The sequence below is a fragment of the Chrysemys picta genome, chromosome 1, assembly GCF_011386835.1.
Source record: "Chrysemys picta bellii isolate R12L10 chromosome 1, ASM1138683v2, whole genome shotgun sequence".
Lineage (NCBI taxonomy): Eukaryota > Metazoa > Chordata > Testudines > Emydidae > Chrysemys > Chrysemys picta.
The window spans coordinates 50,794,888-50,821,789 of NC_088791.1; the positions used below are offsets into that span (position 1 = coordinate 50,794,888).

General features: G+C 43.1%; 2 long non-coding RNA genes across 2 annotated transcripts in view; both read right to left on the minus strand.

Annotated features, from left to right (window-relative positions):
- The window catches only part of LOC122172163 (uncharacterized), an 88,481-nt gene that overhangs the window by 15,256 nt on the left and 46,323 nt on the right, over positions 1-26,902 (minus strand). The gene's annotated exons all lie outside the window — the stretch shown is intronic.
- LOC135973429 (uncharacterized) overlaps positions 5,860-26,902 on the minus strand; it is a 30,153-nt gene continuing 9,110 nt past the window's right edge. Inside the window, exon 5 of the long non-coding RNA XR_010590260.1 lies at positions 5,860-6,282. This is a non-coding gene — a long non-coding RNA (uncharacterized LOC135973429). The remainder of the gene's footprint in view (positions 6,283-26,902) is intronic.

Here is a 26,902-nt window from a genome sequence, read left to right on the forward strand (position 1 = left end):
AATAACCGAGTGCCCTCTCAGAGTATGTGTTTGACTGTGAGCTGAGCAGCACTCTTTTCCTAAAGCATCAAGGTGTAGAAAATTACCATGACTTGTGAGTTTTTGCTTCTCAGTCTATCTATTGGTGAGAGCATGGTAATTGGTTTTTGAATGACATACCACTCTGGCAGTTTGAGCCATTACACTATGGAGACCATTCACTCAGTAGCTCAGCCTGAGCATTTCTAATAGTAAGAAATATCTTACTTAACAGTATACCACTACTCATCTCAGGCTGGGCGAATTTAAAGTAGATGAACTACTGTGGCAAGTGTTAATAATTGAAAAGCCTCCATTTTGTTTTTTACGAAGACCTGCTCTGTTTTTGAGATCAACTTATCCCCTCTCTCTCAAGACTCTAGTTTTAAAAGTAAGCATATTTATTTGTCTTTTGTTTTGATCCCTGTGGCTTATTATGGAATAACTTAGTTGTTCAACATCGCACCTTCAGCTAAACAGCAGAAAATATGTAGAAAGGTTATTGATTCCTTGGATTTCGTGTTGCATTGGGAATGACAGTAAAAAATGAAAAGGGATTTTTACAGTGAAAAAAATCGGCAGTGATGGAAGGATTCAGTTTACATATGGTAAAAGCTCACGTCTGCCATGTCACTATGAAAAGGTGAGTTAACACAACTAGCTTAAGCAGAACCATCAAGATGTTACATATCTTGAGGTTAACACATGGTAACTGCATAGGTGCTGGAACTAGAAGTGTGGGTGGTGCTGCCGCACCTTCTGGCTTAAAGTGGTTTCCATCATATACAGGATTTACAGTTCAGTTCAATGGCTCTCAGCACCCCTCATTATACAAATTGTTCCAGCACCCCGGGGAACTGTTCTCATTCTACTCAGCACTGGTAAGGCCTCAGATGGAGTAGTGTATCCAGTTCTGTGCAACACACTATAAGAAAGATTTGGACAAATTGGAGAGAATCCAGAGGAGAACAACAAAAATGATAAAAGATTTCCTATGAAGAAAGGTTTACAAATCTGGGCATGTTTAGTCTTGAGAAAAGAATCATAGAATCATAGAATATCAGGGTTGAAAGGGACCTCAGAAGTCATCTAGTCCAACCCCCTGCTCAAAGCAGGACCAATTCCCAACTAAGTCATCCCAGCCAGGGCTTTGTCAAGCCTGACCTTAAAAACCTCTAAGGAAGGTGTGACGGGTTGGATCACAGAAACCCCCCTGGGAGCTGCCACCCGATGTGCAAAAGACTACCCCTGCTTCTGTTTTCCCTGCCAGCTCAGGACTCCAGCACCCTGTCTTGCTGAGCCAGACACTCCCATCTGCTCCAGCACAGACCCAGGGTCTGAATCACTTGTCCCAAAGCTGCAAGTTTATCTGAAAACAGCTCACAGTAGTGTGCTTGTCTTTAGCACTCAGATGCCCAACTCCCAATGGGGTCTAAACCCAGATAAATCCGTTTTACCCTGCATAAAGCTTATGCAGAGTAAACTCATAAATTGTTCGCCCTCTATAACACTGATAGAGAGATATGCACAGTTGTTTGCTCCCCCCCCCAGGTATTAATACATACTCTGAGTAAATTACTAAATAAAAAGTGATTTTATTAAATACAGACAGTAGGATCTAAGTGGTTCCAAGTAGTAACAGACAGAACAAAGTCACCAAGCAAAATAAAATAAAATGTGCAAATCTATGCCTAATCAAACTGAATACAGATAATCTCACCCTCAGAGATGCTTCGGTAAGTTTTTTCTCAGACTGGACACTTTCCAGGCCTGGGCACAATTCTTTCCCCTGGTACAGCTCTTGTTCCAGCTCAGGTGGTAGCTAGGGGATTCTTCATGATGGCTCCTCCTCCCCCCCCCCTTGTTCTCTTCCACCCCTTTATATATCTTTTGCATAAGGCGGGAACCCTTTGTCCCTCTGGGTTTCCACCCCCCTCACTGGAAAAGCATCAGGTTAAAGATGGATTCCAGTTCAGGTGACATGATCACATGTCACTGCAAGACTTCATTACTCACTTGCCAGCACACACATATACAGGAAGACTCACAGGTAAATACAGCCATCTGCAGACAATGGGAGTCATCAAGACTCCAAACCATCCTTAATGGCCCACACTTTACATAATTACAATAGGCCCTCAGAGTTATGTTTTATATTTCTAGTTTTAGATACAAGAGTGGTACATTTCTACAAATAGGATGATCACACTCAGTAGATTATGAGCTTTGTAATGATACCTTACAAGAGACCTTTTGCATGAAGCATATCCCAGTTACATTATATTCACTTATATTTTTATAAAACCATATAGACTGCACAATGTCACAGAAGGAGATTCCACCACCTCCCTAGGTAACCCATTCCAGTGCTTCACCACCCTCCTAGTGAAAAAGTTTAGGTTGGATATTAACATAAGAACATAAGAAAGGCCGTACCGGGTCAGACCAAAGGTTCATTTAGCCCCGTATCCTGTCTAGCGACAGTGGCCAATGCCAGGTGCCGCAGAGGGAGTGAACCTAACAGGCAATGATCAAGTGATCTCTCTCCTGCCATCCATCTCCACCCTCTGACAGACAGAGGCTAGGGACACCATTCCTTACCCATCCTGGCTAATAGCCATTAATGGACTTAACCACCATGAATTTATCCAGTTCTCTTTTAAACTCTGTTATAATCCTAGCCTTCACAACCTCCTCAGGTAAGGAGTTCCACAAGTTGACTGTACGCTGCGTGAAGAAGAACTTCCTTTTATTTGTTTTAAACCTGCTGCCTATTAATTTCATTTGATGACCCCTAGTTCTTGTATTATGGGAATAAGTAAATAACTTTTCCTTATCCACTTTCTCCACACCACTCATGATTTTATATACCTCTATCATATCCCCCCTTAGTCTCCTCTTTTCCAAGCTGAAGAATCCTAGCCTCTTTAATCTCTCCTCATATGGGACCCATTCCAAACCCTTAATGATTTTAGTTGCCCTTTTCTGAACCTTTTCTAGTGCCAGTATATCTTTTTTGAGATGAGACCACATCTGTATGCAGTATTCGAGATGAGGGCATACCATCGATTTATATAAGGGCAATAATATATTCTCAGTCTTATTCTTTATCCCCTTTTTAATGATTCCTAACATCCTGTTTGCTTTTTTGACCGCCTCTGCACACTGCGTGGACATTTTCAGAGTACTATCCACGATGACTCCAAGATCTTTTTCCTGACTTGTTGTAGCTAAATTAGCCCCCATCATATTGTATGTAAGTTCATGCCCTCTTTAAACTTAACAGGTACACCACAAAGAACATGGAAATAACTGGTTAGGCCAGAAATAACAGATGTGAGAATCCATTAATCATAGAATCGTAGGACTGGAAGGAACCTCAAGAGGTCATCTAGTCCAGTCCCCTGCACTCAAGGCAAGACTAAGTATTATCTAGACCATCCCTGACAGGTGTTTGTCCAACCTGCTATTAAAAATCCCCAATGATGGAGATTCCACCACGTCCCTAGGCAATTTATTCCAGTGCTTAACCACTCTGACAGGAAGTTTTGCCTAATGTCCAACTTAAACCACCCTTGCTGCAATTTAAGACCATTGCGTCTTGTCCTTTCCTCTAGGTTAAGAACAACAATTTCTCTCCCTCCTCCTTGTAACAACCTTTTATGTACTTGAAAACGGTTATGTCCCCTCTCAGTCATCTCTTCTCCAGACTAAACAAACCCAGTTTTTTCAATCTTCCCCCATAGGTCGTATGAATACATATGAATCTGCCAGCCTATAGAGTAAGCGTACCCTGATATTTTGTGGGTGAGGAAATTAAGTTTGGACATGGAAGGTGGGCACATAGCACTCAGGTTCAATAAGAGGGGCAACACACCATGTTAGTTAGTTTAGTCAGGCTTTAAGTTAGCTTCTATAGCCTTTCTATAGTTTAGCTCTCTAGCTTCTCCTAAGTTCTGCACCTCCCACTTGCTCGAGTATTGAGGAACCTGGACCATCAGACTCTTTTGGCATGCCAGAGGCAAGGCTGGTCCGTTGTCTCTTACCACCAAGGAAGGGTGTATGTTAATCTAGAAAGTTTTATCATATATAATACCACATGTACCTCTAGAACAATATTATTTCCTTTGTAATTCTGATTGATTACTTTCCCATTTGATTATTATTCCATTTATCTCAATGAAAGTCTTTAAGGCTGTATTTTTGTTCTCAGTGGGAGTATCCTTGTCATACATCCTGAGAATCCTTGCAAAACTCTGTGAAGCCTCATTCTGAGACAAAAATATTATCTTCTGATCAGATTAATTGGTGAGTCTATAACCCATATTATGTAAACAATAATATTAATCCCCTAAAATCAGGCAACAGAGGGTTAAAAGAAAAGTTGTGGAATTCCCGTCATTGGCGGTTTTTAAGAACCAGTTAAACAAACATTTGTCTCAAAGTGGACACCCAGAGGTGCTCAAAACTGGCTGACACTTTGGAAAGTTTATCTGTAAGCTGTTTGGGGGAGGGACTGTGTCAGTTTCTGTGTAGCATCTAGCACATTTTTGGTGTTCAAAAATGGATCCTTGGCACCACCGCAACAGCTCTGTGCTGACACAGCAGTGCAAAGAAGTCATAACGTTGTCCTAAGGGACAGTCAAGGATTCTCCCAGGACAGGGGGAACTTTGGGTGGCTTACAGCCAGCATAGCCAGTTTCTATCCTATCCACTTAGCAAAATACTCTAGTTGGTGCTCAGATGTTCTGAAGATGGGCACTAGTATAAAACTTTAACATAAATAATTGCTGGCACATTTTGGTTTTGTAACAGGTTGTTTCCAAGAGGTTGCTGTAAATAAGGACTGGAAATACGGCATACTTTTTAACAGTGAGGGTAATTAAGCACTGGAACAACTTACCAAGGGTCATGGTGGACTCTCCATCACTGACCATTTTAAAATCATGACTGGATGTTTTTCTAAAAGATATACTCTAGGAATTAATTTGGGGAAGTGTATGACCTGTGTTATAAAGGAGATCAGACTAAATAATCACAGTGGTCCTTTCTGGCCTTGAAATCTATACATCTAATGCAGATTTGATACATGGAAAGTAATGGATTCCCCACACACACACACCCCTCAGATCAATTATTCCATCTTTCCAGTTACTGCACTGAGAGTTTGTTTTTTGTTTATAAGCTTATTCCTTTGTTTGTTTGTTTGTTTTTGAAAGGAATCCCTGTATTTCTACATATGCTTGAGCCTGAAGAACTAAAGATGTGTGCTTTAATACATTTAATTCAGCAGCTTCTATTCTGTCCTTGTTTCGTCTAGTTCTAGGCGGGGGGTACAGAGGGGAGGAAGGAAGTCAGTTAAGGAAAGACTTGGCTCCAGGAGATCAAAGAAGAGGATCTGTCAAGACTCCGTGTTTTCCACAGCTGATATTTTATTGCAAGCCACTCGGGGCTGGAGCAAAACCTTTAGTTTCAGAGCTCAGCCTTAAAAAGTCCCAGAATACTCAAAAATGGATGGGAACCAAGGAAGGAGTCTGTAAGCTGGAGATTCACAAGAATAATAGGAGAATTAGGAAATGCAACATATTACCCACAGCTGCACTCGCTAGCATGGGAAAGTGGAAGATAATAAAATGATGTGTGGGGATAATTAGCTAGCACTGTGTTGTAATCTTAAATAGAAAAATAGATCCTTTACAAAGAACTCCCACCAGAAATCATCCTGCAGTATTTATCACTACATGTTGTATTTTGACGTTCCTTTATGTGTTCAGATACTTTATATACACTTAAGATGCAACTGATATTTAAATGTGCAAAAGAATCATCTTTTTTTCCTCAGCACTGTAAGAAGCTCTGAGGACAAAAGCAATTTAATCAGAAATATGGGATGATGAGAAGAGGCAGCAAGGGAGTGCCGCTTCATTGCTGCATGAAGAAATAATTAATACCCACAGAATGTCTATTAAATGAAACAGAATTTTTTATTGCTGAACAGTGCAGCCATATATACCGATTTCTGTACCATGCTGGTATTATTACTGTACATTGTTAAGAAAGATGACACACAAGCTGAAATTCACTGACAGCGAGTAGGGGAGCAAGAGTTGCAAACACCTTTTTGCTCTGTTAGATCCCACACCAAACTGCTGCAAGTCAATACTTCACTCACATCAATGCTTTCTGATTTCTTTTTAATTTCTGAAAGTGTTTATGTCAACAAGGCAATTTATACAGCACTGGAGAGGGAATCCTGTTTCAGACCTGAAAAATAAAGAACAATTGTTAAGAGGTTATTACTAGTCAGGTGCAAAGTTCTTAGAAACTTAGTTTTTCTGATGGAATGAAATACACATTTTATCACAAAAGACCAAATAGTTAAATAACCGACACAGACACAAGCGCACTGCACTAAATACCATAGAGAGGGCAGTGAGAGGATGAAAGAGGGACAAGCAAAGTGCAAAGTGACAGATTAGATACATACAGTAACAGAGACTTTATGGAAAGGAAGGTTTTCAAAAACTGGATATTCAATTACTTCAGGGTCGGCCTTAGGGGAAATGGTGCCCTGGGACAACTTGTATTTTGGTGCCCCAAGCCCCTGCTGCCCCCCTCCCCCATATCTATCTCCCCATCACCGCTGGCCCCAGCTGCCTCCCCAGGCTTCCAACCCACCCTCCTGCCCCTGCTACCTCCCGGGGCTTTCCACCCATCCCCCCTAGCTCCCACTGCCTCCGCGGGCTCCCCACCCATCCCTCCTGGCCCCCGATGACTCTGCAGGCTTACCACCCACCCACCCCGCCCCTGCTACCTTCCCAGGCTTCCCACCCACCCATCCCCTACCCCCTCTACCTCCACAGTTTCCCCACCCATTCCCCTGGCCCCTGCTGCCTCTCTGGGCTCTCCAACCCCTATTCCCCCTGGACCCTGCTGCCTCCCCAGGCTCCCCACCCATCCCCCTATCACTCCAAGGCCCCACTACCACCCCCCTCCATTGCCTCAAGCTCCCTTCTGCAGCCTCACACCCCAGGCCCACCCCACTCCTTGCTTCTTAACCAGAGCACCCCCTGAACACAGCACCCTGGGTAGTCGCCCATGTCACCCATCTGTAAGGCTGGTCCTGGAGGTCTGTGATACTTTATAGAGTTTTCTGTTCCTCTCCCTTTCCCAGAGCTGTGTGTGAGCTATTCGCATAATGTTTTAAAATCATTCTGGTTATGATGGTGAACCTTTATCAAAGATGTATTACTATCCAAAGCAACAGAAATCCACAGCTGAAGGGGAATGGACTGTCAATATTGTGGAATAATACAACCTCCAATTCATTTATAGTAAAAGATAATGCAACGGGAATCAAAAGATACATGGCATGAACTACATAGTACAAAACCAAAGACAGTTCTAACACTGCAAGCAAAGGCACCAGTTTAACCTGAGAGTTTAATAGCTGACATAACAATGAAAGCCACCTGAAAGCAAGACAAGGGGTATAGGGAAGCAGATATCTGATGATTACCATGTAATGACAGCTCACAAAGAGCAGGGAGTGATTCCAAATGCAGATCCTATTGTACCGAAAGACACAACAAACAGTCTCAGCTCAGGCTGAAAACGAGACACTGCAGAAAGTGGAAACTACATGCTGAGGTGATGATCTCCGACTGAATAGAATTGCTGAAACAGTTATGGGTTAAGGATAGGAAGTGTTGCAAAACGTCAGCAAGATCTTGAGTTTCTGTGTATTACACATTTAAATTTCTGGGGATCTACTATCTAAAGAGGCATCTGGCATTCTGTGAATCAAAGCAGGCACCACATGTAAAAGAGACACACACTGTGCCCTCTCATGGAGATTAAGACTCACCACGGATGGCTCTTTGTATACAGAAAAAATTAAGAGTTTTGACTACGAGGTTTATTCCTTTGTCAAAGAGAAATCAGCATCAGAATTGCAACACAACATGCTCCTATACTTATGTTTTTGACATTCATTAACTTGATGTATAACATTCTTGGAACTTTACTTGATTTGTTGAAAAGTTTTCACAATAAAGGATGAATAGATACTGTTCAACAGGAAATGTGCATTAATGTTATCCTCTTAATACTCTTCAGTATTATGTATTGAGACAGAAAAACAACATTCATAAGGTCTTTCCAGGAGCAATAAGAGAGCTCTGTTCTGTGGTCAGGAGAAGTCTATATTGAATATTAGTTTCCAGTTGTGAATGTGAAACCCCATACTGCACCATAAGCTGCATTGGCTATTGATAGTACTATTCATGCTGCTTACTTGCACAAAACATACCAAATTTCTTGGGATCTGCTTGCTATGAAAGCATATGTTTTATTTACCATAGAATAGCTTGATGTTTGACTTAGGCCTTGGCTACACTGGCGCTGTACAGCGCTGCAACTTGCTGCGCTCAGGGGTGTGAAAACGCCCACCCCCCACCCCCAGCGCAGCGAGCGCAGCGCTGTAAAGCACCAGTGTAATCAGAGCCTGCAGCGCTGCACGCTTGCTCCCCTCGGAGAAGTGGAGTACATACAGCGCTGTGAAAGAGCTCTCGCAGCACTGGCGGCGCGACTACACTCGCACTTCACAGCGCTGCCGCGGCAGCGCTGTGAATTCCCGAGTGTAGCCAAGGCCTAAGTGTTTCTAGTAAGCACTTTCAATACCATGCAAGACATTGTTGCCTGCAGTATAGTTGACACCAAACATAAGCTACTAGCCTTCTTTTTCACAGCCTCTTCCCTCCCAACCTATCATTTCTCATTCAGTATTAAGATGTCGACTCCCACCTCTGATCAGCCCAGAATGCCAGCCTCCATCACCTACTTGTTACATTTTTATGTACACCTTAATGCTGTTTCCAGCACTGCCCCTCTCAGACAAAAAAACACCAAAAAATGTGGCAGCAAGTTTCAGAGCCCAGGTCAACTCGCACCACAGGGTTAAGAATAGTTATGTAGGCTAAGGTTGGGCCTAGGCTCTACGACCTGACAAAGGGGGAGGTTCTCAGAACCCAGGCTCCAGCCCAAGCCTGAACATCTACTTGGCTATTAGCCCCATAGAATGAGCCGGTGTCAGCTGACCCAGGCTCTGAGACTCACTGCCACGGGACGTACACTCAGTTGGGATAAGCTTCCTGTAAACATCCTCAAAACTAACACATTATTCTCCTTTTCCATTAATTTTACAAAAAACTTGACAATGATTAGGCTGCTGGTGTGCTAAGATCATCACCTATCACGCTGATTAGTATTGTTTCATTGTTTGCTTGTGCTCCCCCATCTGTTGTCTCTTGTCTTATATGTAGATTGTAAGCTCTTTGGGTCAGGAACTGTCTTTTTGTTCTGTACAGCGCCTAGCACAATGGGGTCCTACTCCATGACAGTGCTCTGAGGAACTACAGTAATATAATAATGAAGCATGGGTACTTGAATAGTCCTTTTCTAAGTAGCACATGACTGATTAGTTCAATGATTCTTTAACTTTCAAAAAACTTGTAGTAGTTATAGGTAAGGCTGCACATTATACAATACTCCATAGAATGTTATGATTAATAACTAGCTACATTTAAAGCACACTCTATATATGGGAAGTAAATTTTAAATGATATGTCTGAATGCACTTTGGAACCAGTATGTATTTTTCATGTTCTTAGTCAAATCTGAATACAATTTATATTTGGCCTATTCCAAATTGCTTTTTGCCTCAGAAAGACAATTCATCTTAATTTTGTATCACTTTATTTCAAAATTCCTCCCAAAAAACCACTATCTCCTGAGTGGGTTTCTTATTTTGAAGGAGGGGAGAAGAGAATGAGTAGTGTTCCTCTAATGAAGTCATAGGAGAAAGTGAATTAGGGCCTGATTCTGTTCACATTGAATTAAATTGCAAAACTTTCAAGAGATGAATTCTTGTTGGCTCTAAAGTTATTTTAGTTCACAAGCTAAGGGAGAAAGTCAAACGTAAAATGAATCATTACATTCTCTTCAATCAACCATTGTTTTATTAAGACATATTAAGGCATGTGTTATGCCCTAGCCAATTTTCAGCCTATTAGTAATTTAGCTGATAGGCTGAAAATTGGCTAGGGCATAACACAATAAAGACCCAATTAAGACAAAAAAGCAGATTGAGTTTGTTGAATATTCTGTAAGAATTAACAACAAATTTAAAAAGTCCCAACACTAAAAATAGTTTTCTGTTTTTCAACACATGACCTCATAAGAAACAAATATAGTGCTACCATCAATTTTGAGCTGTGATTCACATTCACTCATTTTTGAAAGACTGCATATATCAAGAACAGTCTGAGTATGTTTATGTATGAAAAGTAGCTTGTTTGTACTAAAGGTAGAAAAGTTGGCATTCTTAAAGGGACTTAGAAAACCCAAGAAGCCTGCAGTTGAAATTTATTCTCTCATGGAATGAATTTTTCTCCTTTATTTTATACTGCTTTGTTATTTTAAGGTTGCTTCTGAAGCCTAGGTTTTTTTTTCTTTGCTTGTTTTCAGAAACATTTGTTCTGAAACTACCACCAACAAATTACATGAAAATAAAAACAGATATGAGTGATTACATTTTGGGTCAGCAGCTTCAACAAATCTCTTTAATCATATGCTAAAAAGACTAATTAGATGATACCACAATAAGTCTGATATACATAAAAGACAGGTTATCCATACTGAATCATTTTGGAAGAAGAAATTAGGGGCTTGACACATACAGTGCTGCAACAATGTGCATGCGACGCAGTTTTACTGACCTAACTGCTGGCATAGACAGCACTATGTCAATTGGAGGGCTTCTCCTGTCAACCTAGCTACCACCTCTCGAGGAGATGGAGTACTTACATTGGCGGGAGGAGCTCTCCCCTTGGTAACGTAGTTAAAACGACATAATTCTGTAGTGTAGACCAAGCCTGAGTAAGCTCTTTGGAAGGGGATGAATTCCACACCTAAACCAGACTGAGTGCTTTATGAAAATGAGTATGTTCACCCCAGTTAATATAATATCCAATTTATGACATGAAATACCTATTTGTATCAGTTTTCTTCTATAAGAAGATATGAAAACCATAGCAATATTATATAGTTTTATTATTACTACTGAAAGATTACATTATTTACTATACAAAGAGAATTTAGGGACTTATTGTTAAAGGTACTTAGGTGCCTGAGTTGCAGAGAGGCACCTAGTGTAATTTTCAAACACACCTGGACCCCTGACTGCCATTGAAATCAACGGCAACCACTGCTTTTGAAAATCCCACCAGACATTTATCTGCATCTTTAGGCACCTGAGTACTTTTAACAATGTGGCCTAAAGACAACTTGGAGAATGTATTATATATCCAAATGAAGTCCAATGTCATTGCATTCAGTTTTTTATCTTATAGTTTATCTACTTTTCTTTATATGTGCTTGCATGGTTGAAAAAAAATGCTGACCAATAACAGACAAAAGAATACGCTCAGTCTTTTTCCTCTGAAGTTATGAAAATAGATTCCAAGAATATAGGGCAATAAAGAAGACTATTAAGGATGATACTGAAAATGCCCAGAAAAAGAATGAATTGATATAAAGATTACAAATGAGTAAGAGGCATGTGTCTTTACACATTAGTACAAATCAGACTAGGCCTACACAAAAGAACAAGATTAATTAGATGAAAAAAACAGTCTCTGTTTTAGCTCTCTATTCCTTAAAGGAAAAGGAAAAGGAAGTTGGGGGGAGGCATAGCTCAGTGGTTTGAGCATTGGCCTACTAAACCCAGGGGTTGTGAGTTCAATCCTTGAGGGGGGCCACCTGGGGCAAAATCAGTACTAGGTCCTGTTAGTGAAGGCAGGGGGGCTGGACTCAATGACATTCCAAGGTCCCTTCCAGCTCTAGGAGATAGGATATCTCCATTTATTTATTATAGCACTCTACATTTTAGTAGAGGATTCTAGATTACAATTTTACTTAATATCCACTTTTAATGTTGGACAGAAGCAGCAGAAAGAGCAGAGGCACTACAGTTGTCCATTTCATTTCCAATAGGGCTCATTTTCCCACCATGCAAAGAAATTACCAGAACCACTTGCTTCTTCATAAAGAAGAATTTTATGCAATTAATTTAATCTGTTTCTGTTTGCAAATTATCTGAGAACAGCGATTTTCTTTAATGTGTTACTCAAATTAGTCAGGGATTAATTTCAGCTAATTCACACCCTGAACTTCATTAGTGAGTAGTTTATTGCCAGTAGTTGATATTAAAAAAAAATTAGCTGTTTTGATTGAAGATATGTCACATGGTGTTTTTCCGCCATGATTGCATTAATGTAAATCTCACAATAAATTTACCCATGTGCAGATGAAAAAAATCAGCATTGCTTTCCACTAATATTTTGCAATATTCAAATTTATTAGAGCATAAGCTTTCGTGGACGAAAGCTTATGCTCTAATAAATTTGTTAGTCTCTAAGGTGCCACAAGTCCTCCTGTTCTTCTTTTTGCGGATACAGACTAACACGGCTGCTACTCTGAAACCTTGCAATATTCAATTAATTCTCCATTTTGGTAAACATTCCTGCACATAAACTCATTTGCTAGCTTTCCAGAAAGTGGACACCTAAGTGCACCTCTTTAATAGTAACTCCCCAATGGCAACATATTCTATGAAGTCACTTTTAGTTTACAGAAACCATATATTTAAGAATGTAGAGGGGCAAGTTGTGCCTGGTCCTTCTGCACGTATACAAAAGAGGAAGGAGTTAGAGTACTGCTCTCCACCCCATTGCCGATCCAAAGGAACAAGAAGGGTCATGCTGTATCTTGATGGCATGAAGAGACGTGGAATATTTAGGAGGACACGTCATCATAGACCTACAAATAGATTCTGGATCAGGGAACCAGAACCTGCAATATGTGGAATTTATTAACAGAAATAGAATCTATTATATATGGACACTTTGCTCATCAGAAAGTCACGGCTTGGATTAATACATATTGAAACACACCTGACTTTTCTGGTGGAATGTAGGTCTTAGTACCGATCTGTGGGCTTCACAAATTATAAAACCCCCAAAAAAGTGAGGCTAAGTGAAGATTTTGATCATAGAGGTTGTTTATGTAGCTAATGACAGAAGCACATCACACATACGCTGTGGTATGAACATTCAGTTATTTTCCTACCTGTCAACTGGCCACATGTCATACAATTGAGAGATAAAGACTTACAAGCTTTAGTGACCATACCTAACACAGTGGCTACTTTACCTTCCTCATAAAGGAGCTAAAGGAAAAAACAAAGGAAGGAGATTAATATGATCTTGCTTAAAGATTACCACGAACATCTAGCAGTCTGTAATAGGGCAGAGGTTTAGATTTCAAGGCTAACAACAGATGAGAGTGTTGCCAAATTCTTAGCAAAAGAGCAGTAAGGTTCTTTGTGTATCTGCAGATTAGGCAAGGGCCTGAACCAAAGGATCAAATTCTAGCATTCCTGAATTACTGGACTGTAGAGAAAAGGTGCCAGCCTGGCTTCAGATCCTGATTTTGCAGCTCAGCCACATCTCTATTTATTAAAGATAAGCTGCAAAAACATTGTTTTGGTCCCTTAGTGACCATCTTGCTTCCATCCCTATTTTGGTAGAAGATACTGACAAGAGCTCTGGAGGACCTAAATACTGATGTCATAGAATCATAGACTCTCAGGAGGTCATCTAGTCCAACCCCTGCTCAAAGCAGGACCAATTCTCAATTCCATACCAAGGTGAAACCTGAGTTACAGCTTCTCCTCCCCACAAGAGAGGCTGTCCCCCTCAGGGGGGAGGGAGGAAGAGCAGCAGTCCAGGTTACAAGAATATCATTTTTAAATTAAATGGAGATATCCTATCTCCTAGAACTGGAAGGGACTTTGAAAGGTCATCGAGTCCAGCCCCCTGCCTTCACTAGCAGGACCAAGTACTGATTTTTGCCCCAGATCCCTAAGTGGCCCCCTCAAGGATTGAACTCACAACCCTGGGTTTAGGAGGCTAAGGCCTTGGCTACACTGGCAATTCACAGCGCTGCACTTGCTGCGCTCAGGGGTGTGAAAAAACACCCCCCCTGAGCGCAGCGAGCGCAGCGCTGTAAAGCGCCAGTGTAATCAGCACCTGCAGCGCTGCACGCTCGCTCGCAGCGCTGCAAGCTATTCCCCTCGGAGAGGTGGAGTTCTCGCAGCGCTGCGAGAGCGCTCTCACAGCGCTGGCGGCGCGACTACACTCGCGCTTCACAGCGCTGCCGTGGCAGCGCTGTGAATCCACGAGTGTAGCCAAGGCCTAATGCTCAAACCACTGAGCTATCCCTCTCACTTTGCTAGAGGGTTGGAGTAGTGAAGCAAGTATCTGACCTTTCTAATGTAAAAACAGAATTTCCTTTGATGCAGAAAGGGTCTGAAATTTGAGGCAGGAGAGCCCCGCACTTGTTTGCCTGACAATTATGCATGCAGGTAGAGTCTGCTGGCTACTACACACCATGTACCCTTCAAAGTGATCTCTTAAATTAATAGCATCAAGGCCTTAATTAGTAACAACCCCTTTCTGCCTCCCCCAGAGGATTGTAACAATTCAATTAGTCTCAGGTAAATCAGTGAGATATGTGCATCCTAACCCAGCAGTTTTTATGCAGGCAAAACTCCCAGGAAGGTTAGAGGAGTTTGATGAGTGCAGGATTGGGCCCACTTGATTGAAGTCATAAAACTATCATCCTCTTCCCCTGGGCAGGCTACCATCACAAAACGCCTTGTCTCTTGGGTCTTGTCTATACAAGAAAAGAGCACATATTTAACTAAATAGATTTAAAAATAAAATTAATTCATCTGGTCAAAACTCCTAATGTAGACACCCTTGAACCAGTTTAATGCTTGCCTATATTGTTTTTGTTTAAGTCAGTAACTTACTGATACAAACAAAACTGATTGGTTCTATATTAAGGGTCTGCACATATAACTAGATTGACTTTTAAATCTATTTGATTAGAACAGGTGTACATTTCTAGTACAGACAAGGCCAAGGACTGGCTGACTCCTCCAGACATTTAACAGGTTCCCTCTCAACAGCTGCACTATTTCACATACCATGACTAATTACTTTCCAGGACTGTCATGGTTATAGTGCAAGCTGCACTGCAGACACTTTTCAGTCCCTCTCAAGTGCTCCCCTTTGGGAACAATGTTTCACTATTGTCACCCCTCTCTGCTGCAGGGCCGGTGTAACCACTAGGCAAACTAGGCAGCCGCCTAGGGCGCCAAGATTTGGGGGCGCCAAAAAGCGGTGCCCAGCGTCACGGGAATCAGCTGAGCAGGGCAAGGTGGAGAGCGAGGCCTCCATAACAAACCCACCCCCGCAGCGAGGGGGGCCGCGCAGGATGGCCAGTGGGAGCCTGCAATGGAGCAAGGAGGAGACAGCCGGCCGGGCGTGGCAACCAGCGCGGCCGAGGGACGGAGTTGTTGGGGGAGGCAGGACGCGGTCCTGAGCTCAGGTGAGCTTTGCCCTACAACGCGCCACACCTGGGGCAAAGGAAAGTGAAACTAAACCCCGGACGGAGGGGAAAGGGCTGGCGCAGGTGCCGCTTCCAAACACACACACACACACACACACACACACACACACAGTCGCACTGTGCCAATGCGAGGAGCCAACCCTGATCCCCAGGGAGATCCTCACCTGCTCCCTGGGAGAGCCCGACTCTGCCCTCCTTGCCCCTGGGTCCCCCCGGGGGTGAAGTACTCAGAGCCTGGGAATGTTTAGAGACCCTGCAAGCTGGGGACATTCTCAGCCTCCTCCTTGCTCATAGGTTCCCCCGGGCCAGAAGGGACCATTGTGATCATCTCCTCTGACCCCCTTGTATTAATTCTAATGAACAATGCCACATTATGCAGTATTCATTTTTGAAAGTTTATAATAAGTGATGCTCTGGGGGGAGAGAAGGGGGGCTCCGGGGGGAGAGAAGGGGGGCGCAAGGTGGAAGTTTCGCCTAGGGCGCAAAATATCCTTCCACCAGCCCTGCTCTGCTGAGAGCTACACCAGTGCTTAATTTGTAATGAAAGAGGTGCCCAGGCTCAAGCAATTTTTTACAAATCATAAACACTGGAATAAACTGCCTAGGGAGGTTGCGGAATCTCCATCTCTGGAGATATTTAAGAGTAGGTTCAATAAATGTCTATCAGGGATGGTCTAGACAGTATTTGGTCCTGCCATGAGGGCAGGGCCCTGGACTCAATGACCTCTCGAGGTCCCTTCCAGCCCTAGAATCTATGAATATATGAATAACTGATGCAGCAAGCCCAGAAGTGCCAGAGCTATGAACCTAGAGGTGCCGGGGCTCAGCCCTGGCAAGCCCTGGGACAAATTAAGCCCTGAACTACATGGTCCTTCCATTCAGACTGGAACTCTGAGCTGCAGTCCCCCTGATTCCCAACCATGCTAAGCTGACTGACCCAACTGGGTAAGTCCTTTTTCTCTGGGAGCCTGTGACTAGCAACTGATTATGTTGACTCAAAAACATCTTCAAAACAAAGCATTATTTATTCACCCAAAGGTGCATAGCAGAGATAAGGGATACAACACAAAAGGCCTATATGCATATTTCTCCTTACTTAAACCTTAATCTTTCCTTGCAAATTGTAGTAAGTTCCATTCAGTCCAGATACATCCAGCTCTGGCTTGGGAGAAGCAGACTGACAAGAAGCAGCATGCTCTCCGTGTGTCTCCCTGTCTCCATGCTCCCTGTCAGCACTGCCTAACAGTCCCTGGGCTCACCCTACCAACTCACTCAGTGTCCCTTCTTTTTCTAGGCCCGATGTCCTTTAGTGGTTTAATATCCCTTTTGTAGCGCCCCTATACACCCTGTTGCCTCCTTTAATGCTAATCTCCTTACAAGTTTCAATAGGCAGGCCTGGGTTCATCTGGATCCCGCTTCCAGCTCAGCAAGACATACTTTCTGATTCTCCTCAAAGATAAATTTACTTGGTGGTGCTTCCACCCCACCTGCTCCTTCCTGGCAAGGTCACCAGGGCAGCTTGGAAGGACAATTGTAACCCTGAGTTACTTGCCAGGTAGTTGGAGACTCTGAAGGAATAACATACACACACACACACACACACACACACACACACATACACACACACACAATATAATCAACACAGGAACTATATTAAACAAGAAGTAAATATGACATCATAGAGTAAATCAATACTTTCAGGGTCATCGGTGCCCGCCCCACACTGGTAATACCTATGAATTTCCCCACACATGATCTGATACACTGGAGGGTAGGGATAGGATACAGAGGGACCTAGACAAATTAGAGGATTGGGCCAAAAGAAATCTGATGAGGTTCAACAAGGACAAGTGCAGAGTCCTGCACCTAAGATGGAAGAATCCCATGCACTGCTACAGACTAGGGACCGAATGGTTAGGCAGCAGTTCTGCAGAAAAGGACCTAGGGGTTACAGTGGACGAGAAGCTGGATATGAGTCAACAGTGTGCCCTTGTTGCCAAGAAGGCCAATGGCATTTTGGGCTGTATAAGTAGGGGCATTGCCAGCAGATCGAGGGACGTGATCATTCCACTCTATTCGACATTGGCGAGGCCTCGTCTGGAGTACTGTGTCCAGTTTTGGGCCCCACACTACAAGACGGATGTGGAAAAATTGGAAAGAGTCCAGTGAGGGCAACAAAAATGATTAGGGAACTGGAGCACATGACTTATGAGGAGAGGCTGAGGGAACTGGGATTATTTAGTCTTCAGAAGAGAAGAATGAGGGGGGATTTGATAGCTGCTTTCAACTACCTGAAAGGGGGTTTCAAAGAGGATGGATCTAGACTGTTCTCAGTGGTACCAGATGACAGAATAAGGAGTAATGGTCTCAAGTTGCAGTGGGGGAGGTTTAGGTTGGATATTAGGAAAAACTTTTCTACTAGGAGGGTGGTGAAGCACTGGAATGGGTTACCTAGGGAGGTGGTGGAATCTCCTTCCTTAGAGGTTTTAAAGGTCAGGCTTGACAAATCCCTGGCTGGGATGATTTAGTTGGGGATTGGTCCAGCAGAGGGTTGGACTAGATGACCTCCTGAGGTCCCTTCCAACCCTGATATTCTATGATTCTATGATAGAGCAAGAATAAAATTTACAGTCCTGTTAGTATGCTTACTTTGCAGGGGCCCTTGATGACCTATGACAATGATATCTTCTGTGGTAGCAATAGGCTGACAGTAAAGCTCAAAAGATTGACGTGGGATAAGGTGGTAAATTCCTCCACAGGTTTAATAGACAGTAGGTAACGAAAGCCCTTACCCAACAGCTTGAGGGCAAATTTGGAGGTCTCCAAACAATTTCCCTGACTATCTGACCAAAATATGGTGCTTTCCCAGCTCCATGAATGATCCTCAGGTTCAGAGCTGAATCAGGACTCCCCAACAACTGCAGAGGGGCTGACATTCGCAGTTGGCAGGTATCCTCTTCATGCAGGAAGCATGTTGCTTCTAAAACTGAGATTTCCCCTCCCCATAAAGGGATGCAGGGATCTGGCAACATTTTATACTACTTTGCATGAGTGTAAATAATTATGCATGGTGCACAGCAGTGAAGACTCAAGCCCAGTTACTTTAGTTGGAGTTAGAAGTACAAACAGGGTGATAAAATACATTTCTCACTAGGTCCCATATAGAAGCCGGAATAATCTTACATCTGTGGTTGCATAGACTAAAGAGAGCCAAGTCAGGTACTAGTGAAGGAGCAGAGCATGAAAGTGTGAGGGCTCAATCCTCAGTTGTGCCAAGTTCATATTCAGCCAAGAGAGGAGAACAGTAAAGAAATATGGTTCTAAGCCACTGTCCACTCTCCTGGGCCATCCAGGGGCCAGAATTATCTCCGGCATAATTTAGAGCAACTTTAGGGACCACTGTGCGAACCAAGGAGTAGCAGTTTGCTTCTCCTCATATACTGAGGCAGAGCGGAACCTGGTGATATAAAAGCAGCTCTCTATCATCTCTTCTTTGCTACTGAGACATTGACCCCCACCTGGGCTTTGCCATGGATTCCAGACTTAATTACACATTTGTCACATTTTCAAACAAACACCTTCACTGTGACATTGCAGTCAGTCCTAAGCTGCCCTTTCTCTCTTGAAACCCTTCACGCATAGGAGGAGCTCCACATAAACAACTGTAAAGCCACATCATTGTTCTCCTTCAAATACCTCCCAAAACTCTTTTCTGCTGTGAGGCCTCCAAAATACCTTGACAATGTTTAGACAGCTGGTATGCTGAGACCACTTCCTATCATGCTAACTAGCATTTTCTCATTGGTAGCTTAAGCTCCTGCAGTCTTTTTCTTATATACACCTATTTAATCTTGTCTCAGACATAGATTATAAACCCTTTCGAGCAGGAATGTATTTTTGTTATGTGTTTGTAAGCAGAGCAGAGCTCTGGTATGGCTAGTGCAATACAAATAAATAAAAATACACCAGCTCTGTACTACCCAAGGATTCCCCTATGTAAATAGGAATACTCAGCTGCTCCTTTAGTATCAGAGTCAGGCCCGAGGAATGAATCTTTACAGTCTAAGAACAGCAGCAGCTGTTCACACAGCTTTTTGCAGGAGAACTGTTTGCCGGGTAAGAAGTCACTAAGTATCAGTGCTTATATATCCACAGTAACATCACTCTGTGACCTTAACACACAAAATATTAACTACAGGATATTGGTAAGTTCAAATTTGCCTGTATATTTCATCAAGGTTCCTCCCCAGGAGACAGGCTCATTGCTTCCATTTTGAATTAATCATTATTGTATGGTAAGGCAATTGACTATATTTGTAGTTGTATTTCTGATCACCGCCCTCCCCACACAAAGTTGAAGTTGACCACACAACATATATATTGGAAGGTCAAAGACACTGAAACTCACCATGAGATTTCACATAGCAAAATATATTTGATAAATCACAAACAGTGAACTTAATCTAAACCTTACTAGTCATAGATAGCCCTACCACAAAGCTGTTCAGATCCCTGAATTCATCACAATGATATAAAGCAACAGAGGGTCCTGTGGCACCTTTAAGACTAACAGAAGTATTGGGAGCATAAGCTTTCGTGGAAGAAGTGAGGTTCTTACCCACGAAAGCTTATGCTCCCAATACTTCTGTTAGTCTTAAAGGTGCCACAGGACCCTCTGTTGCTTTTTACAGATTCAGACTAACACGGCTACCCCTCTGATACATCACAATGATATGTTGCCCTTGCCAAGCTGGCCATCTCACTACAACTCAGACCCCAATGTTACATATTTATCTAACCTAGCTGCTGATTTCCAGTGCTCTGATAAAGATCAGGAAGAGTTTTGTAATATGATCCAAGAGAAACCTTTTGTGTTGTGACTAAATATGGTAGATGATGGATCAAAATGTGCCCTGACATACACTCCTAGCAACTCAAAAGACTTCAACAGGACTGCAAAAGGTGTAAATCAGGGCAGAACTTAGTTCCACATTTGTAAAGCATATATAATTAAGAGCTAAGTATTATAATTAGAAAAGAAGACATCCAGACCTGACCTTGAAGAGAGAAGGTAAAAGATGATTAAGAAAGGGAACAGATGTAAGGGAAGGCAGAGTTGTTTTTCAAAGAGAGAGCATAAAAATAAGAACATGGTGTTCAAATGAGAAAATGAAATTTTGGAAAGAAAGAAAGAAAGCAAAAATTGTTTTATAGAGGTCTACGCTGAATCATCAAGGTCAGTTCTGTCTAATAACTCCTCACCCCCATTCCTAAAAATACTTTTAAAGTTATTTTAACTAACCTAATATGGGTCTAGCCCATGCTAAATACACCCAAAGAAAACACCCCTTAAAACTCATATAGCACTGTGATCTGACCTGAAACACTAGCCCTAAACACTAGTTAGTTTCGACTTAGTACAAATTCAGCCCATAACAATTATTCTCTTCTTTGCTTACTACCTGACCTGCATCATGAGAATCTCTATTTTTACTCTTTATTCTGAGCAGTCCTTTAAACACAGTTTACTTGGTAAAAAGAAGAACAGGAGGACTTGTGGCACCTTAGAGACTAACAAATTTATTAGAGCATAAGCTTTCGTGGACTACAGCCCACTTCTTCGGATGCATATAGAATGGAACATATAGAATGGAACATATATTGAGGAGATATATATACACACATACAGAGAGCATAAACAGGTGGGAGTTGTCTTACCACCTCTGAGAGGCCAATTAATTAAGAGAAAACAAACTTTTGAAGTGATAATCAAGCTAGCTCAGTACAGACAGTTAGATAACAAGTGTGAGAATACTTACAGGGGGAGATAGATTCAATGTTTGTAATGGCTCAGCCATTCCCAGTCCTTATTTAAACCGGAGTTGATTGTGTCTAGTTTGCATATCAATTCTAGCTCAGCAGTTTCTCGTTGGAGTCTGTTTTTGAAGTTTTTCTGTTGTAATATAGCCACCCGCAGGTCTGTCACTGAATGACCAGACAGGTTAAAGTGTTCTCCCACTGGTTTTTGAGTATTTTGATTCCTGATGTCAGATTTGTGTCCATTAATTCTTTTGCGTAGAGACTGTCCGGTTTGGCCAATGTACATGGCAGAGGGGCATTGCTGGCACATGATGGCATATATCACATTGGTAGATGTGCAGGTGAACGAGCCCCTGATGGTATGGCTGATGTGATTAGGTCCTATGATGATGTCACTGGAATAGATATGTGGACAGAGCATCATCAGAGATCTACAACCTATCCTGAAAGATGATCCTTTACTCTCACAGATCTTGGGAGACAGACCTGTCCTCGCTTACAGACAACCCCCGAACCTAAAGCAAATACTCACCAGCAACCACACATCACTGAACAAAACCACTAACCCAGGAACCTATCCTTGTAACAAACCCCGATGCCAACTCTGTCCACATATCTATTCCAGTGACATCATCATAGGACCTAATCACATCAGCCATACCATCAGGGGCTCGTTCACCTGCACATCTACCAATGTGATATATGCCATCATGTGCCAGCAATGCCCCTCTGCCATGTACATTGGCCAAACCGGACAGTCTCTACGCAAAAGAATTAATGGACACAAATCTGACATCAGGAATCAAAATACTCAAAAACCAGTGGGAGAACACTTTAACCTGTCTGGTCATTCAGTGACAGACCTGCGGGTGGCTATATTACAACAGAAAAACTTCAAAAACAGACTCCAACGAGAAACTGCTGAGCTAGAATTGATATGCAAACTAGACACAATCAACTCCGGTTTAAATAAGGACTGGGAATGGCTGAGCCATTACAAACATTGAATCTATCTCCCCCTGTAAGTATTCTCACACTTGTTATCTAACTGTCTGTACTGAGCTAGCTTGATTATCACTTCAAAAGTTTGTTTTCTCTTAATTAATTGGCCTCTCAGAGGTGGTAAGACAACTCCCACCTGTTTATGCTCTCTGTATGTGTGTATATATATCTCCTCAATATATGTTCCATTCTATATGCATCCGAAGAAGTGGGCTGTAGTCCACGAAAGCTTATGCTCTAATAAATTTGTTAGTCTCTAAGGTGCCACAAGTCCTCCTGTTCTTCTTTTTGCGGATACAGACTAACACGGCTGCTACTCTGAAACTTTACTTGGTAAGAGACCTCTATTAGCAATTGCCTTAATAGCTTAATTGTGCTGAACTCTCAAATATACCGGGTTAATATTTGATGCTAATGCTCTATAAGGAAGAAATTTATCATTTTTAAACAGTTGCTATGAGGTTAATTTAGAAATTGGAGTTGTCCTCCCAATATTATTGATGAGGTTAACATTTTCCACTGCTCCTCTTGTTACCCACTTACTGAATGTGGACTAATGATTGTGACATGCCATAGATTTCTTGTCCTACTTTCTACTCTATGTAGTAATTCATTTCTTCCCCTAGTGACAAAGCTATCTTAGAAAATTACTGATCTATACAGTACATTGCACATAAGTCAAAACAATTTTCAGTTTAGGTTGCAGGCCCCATAGGATCCTGCTAGCATCTGCTGATTGCACCCAACATACATGAATACATAAAATATACATTGCAGCTATCAATATAGTGCACAGGGTTTTTACAGCTTATTAATTGTTTATAGAGTACAGTACTCCAAATGTGCACAGTGCTTAACATGTGAAGTGACTCAGTCCCTGCCTTCTTAGAGGATATAATCTAATTTAGACAGGATAACTTCTCCAGAAAAAAGGTGTGGCTATGCTGTTTGCAAAGAGATAAACAAAGGAAAGCTTCAAAAAGACAGGTTTAAAATATATGCTTAAGATGTGGACATTAGTGAGCCAGCAGTGAGTGTAGCTATATCAGTGCAGACCCCCAAGTGTAGAAAAAGGAAAGTCACAATTTACACCATTTGAGCTTACTCACCAGGCTAAATGAAGCAACCAGAGCCAGAGAAGCAGCCCAGGGAGCTGAAGGCAGAGCAGCAGCAGCAGCTGTGCTGAGGCAGAGTGGAGCTGGAGCCGGGGCTGGAGCAGTCCGGAGCTGGGTGCAGTGAGCATCTGGGGAGAGTGAGGGGGACCCTGGGCAGTGGGCCCAGCACAGGGAGACGCCTCAGCCAAGAGGCTCTGCAGGCCAGACTTGGAGGGGGGATCATAACCCTGACCGGGCAGGGGCGACGCTGGGAAGAAGGGTCCTGCCACCTAGAGCCTGAGGCCACCGCCAGAGCAAGTGTCCGACCCGCAGCGTCTCTGCAGCACAGCCAGGGCCTGAGAAGGAGCCTGGGACCTACAAGGAACAGACTGTGAACTGCCCTGACGTTCCAGAGACACTGTTTGTGATGTTCCCTGCCACAGAGCGGGGTGATGTGTTTTCCTTTAACCTTTCCCATTTTTCCTTATTCTTTTTTAAAATTAATTGTTAAACAACTTGTATTTGCTTTAAATTGTATGAAATGATCAGTGGGTCAGGGAGGTGCCCAATGCAGAGAGAGTACCCCAGAGTGGGGACACCCTAGTCCCTGTCCTTGGTGACCACAGCAGGGTAGGGTGACCAGATAGCAAGTATGAAAAATCGGGACAAGGGGTGGGGGGTAATTGGCACCTATATAAGAAAAAGCCCCAAATATCAGGACTGTCTCTATAAAATTGGGACATCTGGTCACTCTACAGCAGGGTTGGGGGTCAAGCCCCCCAGGAATCCTGGGCCCAGCCTTGTCGGGGTTTACGAGGACTCTGCCAGACAGGAGAGTGGAAGGGGAGTCCTCAAGGGCAGGGAGGCCTCTGGGTAAAGGAAGTGGGAGCGAGGACTCAGATTCTTTCGCTAGCCCACTTCACCGGGGTAGTGCAGAAGCCAGGAAAGTTCCCCACAATAGCGGGACCATTCCCCCGCTTACATTTGCATAGCTGAAACAGAAGCCACCACCCAAAGCTTGGGGAGTATGGCCTTAGCAGAAGCTAAGGTCTTGTGGGCTGAGGGATTTCCCTGGAAACTGATTGCAAATGCAGGGCTGGGGAATTGATTGGTTGCAGCTGTGTGTCTGAAGCACAAAGGAAACAAAGTCAGGAGAGAGTGAGCAGACAGAGAGAAGCAGTGTGTAGAGCATGGCTCTCACATGGAGCAGAAACAGAGCTCCTGGGGGCAAAGGACTCACCGGAAAGGCAGGCTTGGCTTTCTAGTTAAGGAAACTGCCTGCTGTTGTTTGTTCCTACTGAGTTCTGGGAACAGGACTGTGTGTACATTTTTTGTAAATGAACAGGATTGCACCAAGGAAATACCTGGCTCCTAATCAATTTCTCCTCCTACTGGGAATAACCTGACAAGGCCCCGAATATTGACTAACTGCTCAGGCTAAGCAACATTAATATGTTGTTATTAAGATGGTCCCCAGAAAGTATACACATGTGAGGGCATTAAATCAAAGAAGGAGAATGGTGTGGGCCCCGATACTGAACATAATGGGCCTCCCAAGCACACAAGGCCCGGAGGACCCTCTCTCCCAATCTGAACGAAATAAACTTCCCTGGGGCTTGGGCCAGCCCTTGAGGGGAATAAAGTGCTCCACCAGCAGCCATAGCTATTCTGCTGTATTCAGATTCTTATACCATGCCCAACACCGCAGTATGAATGCCTTCTAGCTATGCCTCAAACAATAAGGGGTGTGGGGAGGAGTTGTGTATGTATTCATTGTCAGAGAAGGCAAGATCAGAGTGCTTTTTGCTCTTGGAACAGAAAGTAGTGAGATTAGAGTTGGTTTGTAGTTCCTTTGGGAGGCAAATAGCATGGACTGAGACCAGCCTCCAAGAAAGCTTTTTCTCCTGCACAGACTTTACGCTTTTGATGATAGCCAGATTCATTGTGCCAGAGCTGATAAATCACCTCAGATAAATGTAGTGATTTTTGTAGTCTCTAGGCCAACATCTTTAAGAGCCTTGAAGATGAGAGCTGAGATCTTGAATTTGACATGATATTTAGTCTGTGAGGAGCAAGTGTAATGAAGGAAGGCCAGGTTCAATGTGCTCCCAGTAACTTGCATTCCTGAGGATTCCAGCAGAAGCTCTCCCTTTTTCTTTGCCACCTCTGGAGAAATATCACATCACTGGAACTTGACATTTTACAGTTTTGCTCCTGGGTACTCTCCCTGTATGTGTGTTGGGGGAGGGGAGGATGGTATAAGAGAGCAGAAGGATCAAGAGGCAGCATGCGTCTGACATTTAATATTGTTTCTCTTTTTGCCAATTAAAAACGTTTTATATTCTTCCTACTACTGAGCTGTTTTCCTCTTGCTAGCCTCTATTACGCTAGCAAAAATCCAGTAAACTGAATTGTTAGAAGTTGCCTCCTGAAATTTCATTCCAATGTGAAAGGTGCTGAGTGCTGCTTTTCTATGGTCTGGTCTACACTCCCAAATTAGGCTGGCATAAGACACCTTGTGTCAGTCTAGTTGTGCATGTGTCTATATTAAAGTTTGTCTCCTACAGACGTAAGCATCCTATTGCAGCAACACAGCGATCCCCTCCCTGAGCAACATTGAGCCATGGTTGATGTACTGAGGTCGATGCAGTGCGAGTATAGACACCATGTTATGTATGTCAATCCTACCACTCCTCCAGCTGCTGTCCCACAATGCCCAACCGTGACTGCTCAACTCACAACTGTGCACTCTACTGGCCAAGGATCATACAGACCGCAAGACCCTTCCGCTCCCCTTTTAAATCCCGGCAAATTTTTGAAGTGCCTTTTCTTGATTGTCCAGCTTGGCAAGCACACCAAGCAGTTCTCCTTTGTTGTGTGTAACTGCTCAGCTGACCATGCCAGCCACATGCTCCAGATACGCTCCAGCTACGAGTAGACAAAAGATATTGGATCTCCTGGGCCTCTGGGGAAACAAGAGGCTCTGCAAGTACAGCTACAGACCAGCCGTAGAAATGTGGACATCTATGAGCAGTTTGCATGGAGGCTGCAGGAGAATGGGTACTACAGGGACCAGCAGCATTGCCACATGAAAGCAAAGGAACTGCAACAGTCTATTAGAAGGCCAGAGAAGCAAACAGTTGATCCAGTACTGAGCCTTAGACTGGTTGCTTTTACAAAGTGCTGCGTGCCTACTTGGCAGAGAACCCACCACCACACAACAGATCACTGTGGATGCCGCTAATGAGCGTGAGTCACACTTGCCTGGTGTGAGCAGCGAGGTTGAGGAGGAGGATGCGGGATATATAACCCAGAGGGTTGGGATCCAGCTATGCCAGGACCTGTTTGGGACTCCACCCCAGTCCAGTCAGTCCCAACAGTCAAGCACAGGTGAGTCTGACGCAGGGGAAAGAACCTCAGGTAACTGCAAA